The following is a 12,824-nucleotide window of genomic DNA, read 5'->3' as shown; positions in this document are numbered from 1 at the left end:
AGCATGGGGGGGGGGGGCTCCCGCCTTGCCCGTACTGCACAGAAGGGAGTCGGGCGGCCAGCCCATGGCAGGGAGACCCGGGAAGGGGCCCCCACGGCGCCCCGACTGCCGGGAACCCAGCGCGCGCTGACGCCCGGGGCGCGCAGAAGGCGGGGNCAACGCTTGGGAGGTTATTTGTTGACGTCCGGGCACTTTTGGGGTTTTTTGTGGGGGGTTTTTGTTGTTGGTTGTTTTTTTTTCTGGAAAGAGAATGGTGGAATTATTAGAAGTAGCAGGGACTTGCTGCATCGCGGGCCTCGAAGAGGCCAGCGGGGCGCGTCTTCCTGAAGACTCAGGGGTGAATGAGCCGGCTGCCCCCGGGGCCTCTCACGCTACGCCGCGTGCAAGCGAGGAAGCGCGTGTCGTGACGACGGGCGATGAGATCAGTTTGAATTACCACAGCGTCGGGCCGGGCTAGTGCAGCCTGTCACGCAGCCGCTGCCGGGCCCAGACGCCGGCTCTGCTCTGGTGGCGGTGGCTGCGGCCGCCCCTCGCTTCGGCTCCGGCAGAGGGAGCTGGGGGTGAATCAGCCCCCTCCGGGCGGTCGCGGGGGGACCGTCAGAACTATTCCCAGAGGCGGCAAGGGGGTGGGGAGACCGAGAAGAAAACCGTGCGAAATGCAACTTGCACAGTTAGGGGGCTGGACTCTGAGCAGCCCGGTTGGCACACTGAAAATTATCTCTCTGAATCAGTGTCTTATACAGTGCCCAGTAGGTAACTGTCTAAAAACCACTACACAAAACTCAAGCGTCATTAAAATGTGCCTTTAATTTGTTTATATTACTTCGTTTAACTGGCAGTGCACACGGCTTGCAAATGCATGCATGAAATTTAATTTATAGAGTCAAGCCTGGAAGCATGGTTTGGCAAGAGGAATAATTGTAAATTCGGTTAGAGAGGTCACAAACAGTAAGATTACTTAAGAGGACAAATGAACTGAAAAAAAAAAATTAAGACCATAACACGAGGAAGCCATTACATTCATCTTTTCATGGTTTTGAACATCTTGTACCAACTCAACTATAGTACACGGTGGAAACTTCTAATTAGACACAGAAAACGCAAGTATTTAGCTTTACCAGGCAAACTTTTTTTAAGCCCTGTTATACATACATGATTAACAACCATAACATGGAGAAGTAGATCTTTACATTTTTTGTATTTCAGTCATTTCCTTAGTGAGTCAATGGTAGGCATGTCACTATGAAACAATTAGGACTAATCACAATGTGCAGAAATACCTCGGCTCTGAATTTTAAACATTGGTTTTGAGATTTTTTTTTTAAGATTGTAATATTTATGCAATGTGAGTTCAGTGAGGAAGTAGGGACTTGACCCTAAGTGCGTAGCAAGCTGCATTAAATGAATATTTTCAATGAAGGAAGGAAGCAGTGAATGAATGTATAGGCAGTACTCTGATAGAGCTGTGGACTAAAGTGTCATGAGTAATGGTACCCTACCTCTGCCTCGTGACTCATGTATGATCCTTATATGATGGAAATAATGTTCACAGCATTTGTACTTCACCAGAGGTATGGGGACAAGTGTTTCTTACAAAAGGTGCTTTGAGATCTTTGGAGGAAGGTGATACATTCAGTTATTATAAATAATACACTGCTGTTATGACAACCCACATATAAAATTACAAAAGTATAAAATAATGTTTAAATATAACAATGCCACCAATTTTGTACTGAGTCCACCAAGTACTGAAATACATGTGGGAGGCTGGATCCTTACATGAAATATTTGGCTTATAGACATTTCATTGTCAGTTGACAAATAAATGCAATGAAAGTTTTAAATAAGTGTCGAGTAACATTTATGGTGATGGGTTTTTATATGAAAGATGAGATTTCTGGCCTATGAAGTGCCTAGGAGAAAACTAATTTTTGATGACTCTTTCTGATTTGATCTGCGGAATCTTTGAGAGATATTCTTGGTTTAATTCCTGTTGCTCAATGACTGAATATCTTGGATTAGAGATTTACTTAACATATCAAGGGACTTCCTGCATGTCAGACATGGTTCTAGGTGTTAGGGATAGAGCAGTAAACAGACAAAACTGAAGGATTACCTAATATTTCAATGTTTTTGATCTCTATTTAAATGCAGCTCACCTTAGCAAGAGTAATACATTACATATATCTTTGTGTAGATGTAAAACCTGTTCCTGGTCTCAGCTTTTACAAGAGCTCTCTAGAGACGGAAAGGAAAAGTCAAAACCAAACAGTACTGCTGTCTTCCATCATTCTGCGTATCAAAGTTTCCCTCGTCTCTTAATACCCTCTGGCATCGTTTGAAGGCTTACACATGCCCTTTTTGTCAGGGCACCATACGCTTGTACAGTTTGTTGACCGAATGATGGTGCCTTGCAGAGGAGGTGGGTAGGCACTGAATTCCAGCCCCTACCTTTACCTGCTAAGACATGTGTATTGTATCCACCTGAAGGGGTATCTTTTTCTAGTTTTTGTTTTGTTTCATTTTTTTGAGAAGGAGAGAGGGGGAGAGGGGCAGAGAGAGAGAGAGAGAGAATCTTAAGCAGGCTCTATGCCCAGCAGGAGCCCAATGTGGGGCTCAATCTCCCAACCAGGAGATTGTGACCTGAGCCAAAATCAAGAGTCGGATGGTTCACCAACCGAGCCACTCAGGCACCCCTCTTTTTCTAATTTGAACATAGCACTGTAGGGCCACAGTGGCTCTCTTTGTTCTTCAGAGTTCTCAAGCAACCAGTTCCCATCTGCCCCTTGACATGGATTTTCATGTCATATTGAATAGCACTCCTCTGAGCCTCAAGACCGGGAACACTGGGGGATGGGGAGAAGCCAAAGCTGAAGAAATGAAGCAACAACCCCTATCAGCTTCTAAGGTGTTTAAATAATATCTAGATAAATGAAGACTAGCCGAGGCATGATGCCATGTGAAATGTCTGCAGCAAAAAGGAAGCGATGGTAGAGAAACAAAACTGCCTTTTCAATTTTAGTAAACTAGAAGACTTGTCCACTCACAACAGGTTGCCTCAGTATTGCATTGCAACTGAAGAACCTGATATAGTCAGACCACATGGCTCAACCTTTTGGCCGAGCTCCTTTGTAGGATTTGATATCAGGTGATTTGATATAGGATAGATGTCCTGCTGAACCCTAGGGATGGCTCGGGGTATTAAAGTGTTTTCCTTTTGCCGTTGCTAACTTCTCTGTGGTCTGTTGACATTACGTCATGTTGCAAACAATGAGTGGTAGAGACTGCAGTGTCAGGATGTAGTGACCTGATTAGTCCAAACTCCTGCAGGGAAGACGTGCAAATAGATGAGCCCCAACAGGACCTGAAGAACCATGTCGTTTTGAAATCATGGGTGGATGGGCCACGCCCTGTGTACACCCTAAATCTGTTGGTGCTTCGAAGGCATAATCATTGCTCAACAACTCTCAGGACAGAGTTAATTAGTTCTTTATATGATTTGATTGTAATAAAATAAAAGTTTAAATGTAACATTAAAATGTGCAAATGTGGGCATAATAAAAATATGTTTTAAAACTTGGAATTAATATTATGTGAGAAGATGAAAATGATCCAACTGCATTAACACCTTTTAAAATATAATCTCTTTCTAGCAGTAGTCAAGCAGTTAGATTTGTGGCTTAACATACAGGCCTAAAACAAATGAAACATATGCAGGAGTATGGTTACTTTGTACTACACAATTTATCATTTTACTTATCAAGTAAAGATTCCTATGATATTTCTTAATTAATGATTATTATTTCAAAAGCCTTTGGAGAGTATTGCTTTGAATTTTATTGAAATCAAGAGTATTACTTTTCAGTTTTCAAGGTGGGGAAACAAAGAGATTAAAATATACCTTGAATCCTATACCCACTAGAGATAAGAATTAAATTAATTATGGAACTTTACACACAGAACACACTTGGTAAATGTAGTTTATTGCTATAAACTGATTAATGTAAATCCCAATCTTAAAATTACAAATGTTGCATGTAGTAGAGTGTTTTCTGTTTGAGAACAGATACTGCCACTCATTGATATTTGCATTGCTAGTACTATGCAATCAATGATGACTGAATGAATCAATTAATGAACGAGTATAAGAGAAAACCCATAAGAACTAACCTCCAACCCCTCCATTCTAATCCCTAGACTCTCCTAGTTTCTCTCTTGCTCAGTGCCTTCCCAGATGACTGATGCCTTACTTGAGCAATCAGGAAAAAGGAAGCAATCCAGATGGGAGGCTAGCTGTGGTCAGATGCCTCTGAAATGAAAAAAGTATTTGCAGATGTTTCAACAAGTGCAGGGGTTGGGCTGAGTCTAGGCCACAGGAAACAGCTTCCACACCTTGGGGCTACTACAATAAAGGTATCATCACTCACCAACACAGGGTTCTGCTGGAAACTTGAAAAGGCACTCAGGATTGGAATGCCGCATGAATCCAGACTTGCCTCAGGAATGCCCCAAGTGATCAGAACTAAGTACAGAAATTAATATGATTTGTAAAAATAGCAATAAGGATCATAGTTACCTGGGAATCAAATCCTTTAATCACTTTAGATAGAGCTAATGAAACTAAAAGAAACCATCATTGATTTTGAGAGTCTCCTTCTAAATTAGTTGGCCTTTGGCTTTTAGAGAGCAAAGTTCAAATTCCAGTTCCTGTCTGACAGGAAAATAAGTCAGATACAAAGTAGATAGATAGTGTTTTAGCCTCCAAACTGGAATAGCAGTGCATGAAGATCTGAGTCTGGAAGAGACTTTGGTTTTAGAGTTGCTGACTTCATTCACCTACTCTGATATTTTCCACTGTGCCTCTTGAGGCTGTTCACTAGATTCATGATATGTGCCTGTGTTTGCCGATCTGTTCAAATGTAAATAAGAAATTTTAGACTTTGTAATGAAAAAGTGCTAAATTCTATTCTGTTCTGTGCATGCCCTCTTCCAGAGCACCTTAGTTTTCTAGCTGCACAGTGGAACACATGATCATAAGTACCAATTGCTTAATAAGATACTAATAAAATACAAATGCACTTTAAAAAATGCTCGGAACTAAGCTCAGCCATTTACTACTTGTGTGCCCTGGTCATATTACTACCTGAGCCTATTTTCTCATCTCTCTCTCTCTCTCTCTTTTTTTTAAGTTTATTTATTTATTTTGAGAGAGCGAGAAAGAGAGCATGTGCAAGAGGCAGAGGGGCAGAGAGAGAGGGTGACAGAGAATCCCAAGCAGGCTGACTCTAGCAGCGCAGAGTACCACTCCACCTTGGGCTCAGTCTCATGAACTCTGAGATGACTGAACCAACCAGGTGCTCCTCCTCTCTCTATAATGCAACAACTGGAGAATGGTTTTGTTTTTGGCTCAGGGAACAAGGGGGAGGTTTTCTAAAACAGCAATCTGAGTACTTGGCAACATTGGATTTGTTCCATAAAATTTTAAACTTTTAAATTGAGAAGAACTGATGGTAGCATAGCTAGCTATAGACATTTGACTGACAGAGATAAGCTTTTCATCAACCCAAAATGAAGCTTTTTAAAAAATTACAAGAAATGGAAGAAAACGCTGGCACTATTACTAAAATTGATCAGGATATTTTAGGGGGTTAGAGGAAAATTAATTAACCCTAACATTATTAGAGAATTTTACATATGTTGCTATTCTTAGCAAATTGCCTTTTGTGAATATTGGAATTCAAAATGCAAAAAACTAAATGAGAATGCTGGCAGCAAATCCTTTTGTTTTTGTTTTTTTTAAAAAAAATACTAAAAAACTCAGAGGTATATCAGATTTGCTGAGATTCTTTGTTATAGAATTAGATCATTAGAACAAGGAAGAAATTCAAAGGTCAAGATCAAATTCCTCATTTTATAGAGGAGAAAACGTACACTCATATTAAAAACATTATTATTGTCATTACCATCATCATCATCATCATCATCATCATCACAGGTGCCACTCAAGGCACCCGCATCTGTTCTGGGGATCCAGCAGTGAACAAGACAGATGTGGTCTCTTGCCCTGAATCACTAAGTTAACAGAGGGGCTAGAACCAGAAATGGGTCTGTGGGTTTCTAATAAGAAGAGCTTCCATTAATCAAGTACTGACACTAGACCAGGCCCTAACCATTTCACCTACACTAAGTCATGTAATCTTCACTAATTTACAGTAGGGTGGAGCGTGTCTTCCCACTCCTTATGTCTCCTTCCCTGTGAAGGGAGCTCCATGAATGCAATAATCCTGGCTTCTCTCCCTGCCTTATTTACTCTACCCAAGGGGAGATTAAATGACATCTGAGTTTGGAAAGAGTAACGGTGCATGAGTAGCCCAGCCCCTTCTCTTCTCTTAGGACAGAGGTACCCAAAGGAAACATTTGTTCTTTGCTCTTCTGGGCCCAAAGAGGAACAAGGCAGAAGGAGGCCTCTTCAGGTCTTATGAGTGGGGAGATAAGTAGGGTTTTATATTAGGAAGCCCACTTTCCCATAGGTATCAGCTTTCTCACCAATAAAGCCTCTGTGTGTATGCAAGAGAGAAGCATTTCATAAAAATAAAAGAGCAAATAAGCAAATGTGTACTATCATATCTGAATCATCCAAAATCAGCCAAGTTCCAGCCAGTGTGCATGTCTATGCCTCACATTCTGACCCCACCTGCCACAGCACTGAGGAAATAGTATCTTAAAATAATCTCAACATAGCCTTCTGGGATCATATGCCCAAGCCCTGAGTAGCTGGCACAGCAGCCTGGACCTTTTGCAGATGGCACATAAAATTAATCATCATACCTTCTAAACAGATTTGGTCCAATTCTCTCAAATTCTAAAACCGTGTTTGCTGTTGGACTTCTTAGGAGAAAAAGTAGTAAAATGAAAAGAGCTTGGGATTTATAGAATTAGAAGACCCAGATCTGAGTCCATTCTGAGTAAGTCTCTTTCACTTTGAACCTCGGTTTTTCTCTCTAAATAACAACATAGATTGCCTTAATGAGCTTACATAGTTGTTTGAGGCCCACAGGGGAAAATGGATGTGCAAGAGCTTTGTAAATTGTAAAGAACCATAAAAATGTCAGTTGTTTTACAGGCTTAAAGATACAGACTCTAGATAATAGTTCTCATGTTAACTATAGATTTTAAGCTTGACTTTGTACAAAGATGTTTGTATGGTTAGGTGGCTGATAGTGGCCTATGTGGTTATTATTTAAAGGCTACGAACCACTTCACCAACTAAGCTCTCCCCTCTCCCAACCAACATTACTTACTTAGTATAATTAAGTTAAAAATAAAAACCTCTCTTCCATTGCTGTCTACATTTTTGCCATGAATCTTTGGCATTAGATGATACCTCTCTCAATGACTTCCTGTAAATTCTGAGCAGGATTATAAAATACTTTTCCACCAAGAAGAAGCTGCAGCAAATGTGAGAAGTGGGGTCAAGTTGGGGAGGATGATACAGAGGCTGAAGGCAGGTAAAAGGCATAGAAGAGTCTAGGCTTTTCAACCAAAAGTTCTGATTAAGAAACTGAGGAGGGAGCAAGGTAGCCAGGAGCAAGAGAACATTGTTTCAAAGTGGCACCTTTTCCGTATATTATTTTAAGGTTTGCTTCCTCTGATCAATCGGCCCTATCTCAACCTGAAAAAAATGGATTTCAGCCCTGTGTCTCTGACCATCCAGCTGTGTGAACTTCGGTGTGTAACTTTGCCTCCCTGGGTCTCATTGTCCTTATCTGTAAAATGAAAGCTTTGGGTAAGTATGCTCTAAAGTCATTTCCACAACAAATATTCTGTAATTCTAGCGAAGAGCCTGTGAACTTCCTCCTCTTTCAACATTAAAATCTTATCTTCCCCTGGGGAGGAAATTGTGAAGAAGTAGGTAGTGTCTGTGTGTTTGTATGTCTATGTGTTTGCATTTGTGTGCAGACACCAATGGTAAAGTTAGAACACCATAGGCCAGAGAGAAGTATTTCATTGAAATTAAAACAGAAATTAGGCAATTGTACGCTATCATCTTTGAACCATTTCTATTATAAGCAAAGAAACCCCCCAAGAAGTTGTTCTAATTATAGTTGTATTCAGACACATTCACAATTCAGTTAAAAAAAAAAACTGTTGGTCTTAGAAATCATACTCGAAAGATTAAAGAATACCTACTGGCATTTAAAGCAGGCCACGAGCCTAAAAGCATACAGGCTGCTTGATAATTGCTTTAAGTCACTAAGGGAACAAATGAATAGATGTTATATTCTCAAAACGATACATTTTTCTCCTGTGTGTGAGAAAACAGATCCTCCATGTTTTTTCTGCATGGTGATAATTCTCTTTACTGCCTAAGTAGGATTAAGCAAAAGAATAACAGAAAGAGGTCAGTTATATGACCTCAGGCATTAAAAAAAACCAAGAATTTGGGGAGAGGGAGTCATTGATTCAGTATTAAACATTCAGACTCTGGTGGAATCAAAGGCATTTTCCCATGTCTTTCATGTACTTCAATAGACTATTAATAACTTTGGCATCTATTAAGTAAAATTCTACTCTCAGGAACAACAAAGAGATAGGAATACTATTGTCATGTTTCTTGTTTATGTAGATGACCTATCTAATTACTCTTCCCTATCATACATGACTAACTGCTTCTAGAACTGAAGATTATAGCCATTACTACAAGGCTTGAGATGGGAGACCAAAGAAATTCAAGAGGTTTAGAGAGGGAAGATAGTACACAGAAAAGACCACAGTCTTTGAACTGAGACTTGGGCTGAAATCCCAGTTTTACTAAATCTAGGATTTGATTTTTCTCATCTGTAAAATGGGCCTTACAGTTGTGAAAAATCACAATACTGCAGGGGAAGCACTTAATAGGCACTCAGTACACAGTACACATTATCATTATTCCTTTGTTAATAAAGTCTTACTCAGTGGGGCGAATAACTCTGTTTTTCCTGATTTAAACTTGAAATCATGCTCCTTCCAGGTCTTAACTGCTATGTAACTATGCTGTTTCAGAAAACTTATGTAGGGGTGCCTGGGTGGCTCAGTCAGTTGAGCGGCCAACTTCAGCTCAGGTCATGATCACACGGTTCGTGGGTTCGAGCCTCATGTCAGGCTCTGTGCTGACAGCTAGCTCAGGGCCTGGATCCTGCTTCAGATTCTGTATCTCCCTCTCTCTCTGACCCTACCCTGCTCATGCTGTCTCTCTCTCTCTCTCTCTCAGAAATAAATAAAATGCTTAAAACATTTTTTTAATTAAAAAAAAGTTATGTAATATTATTAAGACTACCTGGGAAAACAATGATGGTTTTCAGAATATAACCTATCTTCTGACATTTGAAAAAAATGAAGAAAGAAAGAAAATAAAAGAAAGAGAGGAAAAAACAGGAAATGGAAGGAAAGAAGAAGGATTAAAGAAAATTTAATAAGGAGTCCAAAGTAGAAGCTTTCATGAAAATCCCAAGGCTTCTCTTGCTTGACTCACCCAATTGTAATAGTCCTTTGAGTTGAAATACCTTTTTTCAGACTTTTTCCAAACTATCAAATTTCTATTCATCTTCAAGGCTCTCACTGAATCTCACTCAAGAACCAACATTTGTAAAGCATTTACCAAATGCCCAGCATCTTGCTAGGTGTCTCATTTGAGTTGCATCATTTACAATGAGCAGTAGTCCTGAAAGGTGGATATTATCAATCCTTTACACAAGGTGGCAATGAGGAATTAAGTCAATTAGCCAGAAAAAGAGTCAAGCCAGGAGTGGATCCTAGGACTATAAGACCCAAAAGCCTTCATTTTTGTTCCTTTGCATCACAATGCATATAACCCTGTCGCTATCTATCAGAATTAAAGGCCCCTTCTTCCACTCTTTTTCAGCACTTAGCTTATCCCTTTCTCATAATAATTATTTCACTGCATTTTGGTTTTTTGTTTTGTTTTGTTTTGTTTTAGTTTTTTTAATGTGTTTTTTTTTTTTATTTCTAGGAGAGAGAGAGAGAGAGAGACAGCGTGAGCAGGGGAGGGTCAGAGAGAGAGGGAGTCACAGACTGAAACAGTCTCCAGGCTCTGAGCTGGCAGTCAGCACAGAGCCCGACGCGGGGCTTGAACCCACGAACTGTGAGATCATGACCTAAGCGAAAGTCGGACGCTTAACCGACTAAGCCACCCAGGCGCCCCTGTTTTGTTTTGTTTTAAGATTTTATTTCCTTAAGTAACCTCTACACCCAATGTGGGGCTCTAGGTTACAACCCAGAAATCATGAGTCACATGTTCTACTGACTGAGCCAGCCAGGAGACCCTCACTCCATTTTATTTTAATTTGTTACTTTCATTCTCTCTTCACCAATTCTATTACATTTATTAAACATTTGTTGAGCATCATCTATGGGTAAAATACTGAATTCTATTCAGGCTGTAAGTAGACTGTAATTTTTTTGTTTTGTTTTGTTCTTATTTATGATTTCCTTATTTTTTCAATAATTTTCAACATAAAATTTGCCATCTTAACTATTTTTAAGTGTACAGTTCAGCAGTGTTAAGTATATTCACATTTTGTGCAATTGTAAATTATTTCATTAATGCCTATAATGCCCATACTACACAGCACATGTTTGCTGAATAGTCAGGACTTTACCACCCATTCCCCAAACTACCAGTCTCCAAATCCCAGGGCTTCTGAGTCCACTGTGCCCAAAGGGATCCTACATGGCCCTGTGGCCAAAGATAGCATTAATATTTCTAAGCTCTTTCCTAAGAGCTTGTCATATATCCCCAGATCTTTAATTTTATTTACTAATTTTCAAAATAAGTCATAAAGTCACATGGTTCAAAATTCAACAAGTATAAAAGAGTGTACAATAAAAATGCTCTAATTCACTCCCCAGCCATCCAATTTCTCTCCCTGGAAGCAATCTTTAGTATCCTTATTATTTTATGTATATAAAAGCACACACACACGCACACACACACATTTTCTCTGCCCCACCTTTTATACAAATTGTAGCATACTGTTTATACATGCTTATATATGGATATATAACTAATTAATAAGTTCCCTGTTGATCAACATTTAGTAGTTTTAGGGGGCCACTCTCTTGCTAGTAAACATTACTACAATGAATAGCCTCTACATATATCATTTTGCAAGCATTCAAGCATACCAGTCTGATAAATTCCTAGACTTGGAATTACTTGGTCAAGGGTGTGTACACTTGTGGTTTTAGCAGACATCGCTGAAGATTTTTACATTACCGCTTCCCCTCCCCACTCCCTAGTAGTTGAGAATTGTAGTGTAATGAACAGATGTTACTTACTGACAATGGCAGTGTGTGTTCAACATGTTAACAGTGTGATGGCAGAAGAAATAGAATCATCACCCCCTGACTTCTTTTGGCAAGTATTTCCTATTCATGAGAGAATCTGCTTGACCAGGGTTGTCATGTCCGGCCAGGCCTCATCTAGGTCTCCTGGAAACACTAGCCTAGGGTTATTTATCAGCCTGGGGTCACATGCTCAGCTGGAATTCAGGCTAGTGGCATGGGATCAGCCTGAAGAGCCAGGGGCAGCCTCTCTAGTGGGGACTATGGACAGAACAGGATCCCTTCAGAGAGGCCTCGGCAGGCAAGCTCAAAGATTAGGATATGTGGAGGGTGACGAGAATTTCAGTTTTCCCAGGATGGCCCCAGGTTATGTCTGTTGCTTAATTACCAACAGTGCTCCCTTTCATGCTCTCTTGCTCCCAGTTTGGAGTACAACATGCTAACATTGGCTCAGGTAGGGCACTGCTGTTCATGCCATACTGTAAGGAGCTCTTGGATTTGTAAAGGTGACAGAGGAAAAGAGAGAGGCCAAGCAGGTGGGATTTACCCCCATTACCACTGTCTAATGTGACTAAGAGGAGATTAAACTTATAATAATAAACACATTTCTAGCTAATGGGAGTTAGATGTTTCTCAAAACTTTGAAGGCAGATGCACCTGTCTCCTCTCTGATGACATATTAGTATTGTTAGGCATTTTCTCCACCAAAATAGATCACTGAAAATTTCTTGAGGTGGTAATCCCTTAACCTCAGCAGATATAGCATCTGGATTTACCACTCATTTGACAGTGCAGATGGGGTTAGGCCTTGAACTAATGGACCACTTGTGGCTTTTAATGAGAGCTTTCTTGAATGCATTTCTACTCCATGAGAGTCAGATCACGGAATCTGGTCTAGGTGAGAGAGAATGGGCAAGAATGACATTTTGAGTTCAATTCAAAGATGCTGCGCTTTGGGGCACCTGGGTGGCTCAGTCGGTTGTGTCCGACTTCGGCTCAGGTCATGATCTCACGGTTCGTGGGTTCGAGCCCCACGTCAGGCTCTGTGCTGACAGCTCAGAGCCTGGAGCCTGCTTCTGATTCTGTGTCTCCCTCTCTGTCTGACCCTCCTCTTCTCATGCTGTCTCTCTCTCAGAAATAAAACATTTAAAAAAACAAAAAAGATGCTGCGTTTTGATTTACATCCAAAGCAGCATGTAAGCAATGCAAAGAATAGACATGAGGTAAGGCAGATGTGGCTGCCTGTTGCCTCCTTTAGTCTTCACAGAAACACATAAATTTGGTGATCTTGGCAGCTTGAAGAGAATGAGTGTTTGGGAGGTCAGAGGAGCCCAGAAGTAGGAGCTCACTATCTTTCATACCTCCAGCCACATCAGCAACAAGAAACAATTTATACTACCATATAAGGCAAAAATGTAGTTATTCAGCAAGCTGAATAATGTCCAGATTTCAGACCTTGAAATGGTTGCTGTGCCCAGCCT

This window comes from Crocuta crocuta, unplaced genomic scaffold, assembly GCF_008692635.1.
Source record: "Crocuta crocuta isolate KB4526 unplaced genomic scaffold, BGI_CrCroc_1.0 scaffold19, whole genome shotgun sequence".
NCBI classification, from domain to species: Eukaryota; Metazoa; Chordata; class Mammalia; order Carnivora; family Hyaenidae; genus Crocuta; species Crocuta crocuta.
The sequence above is the reverse complement of the archived record's forward strand: the minus strand, read 5'-3'. Positions refer to the sequence as shown.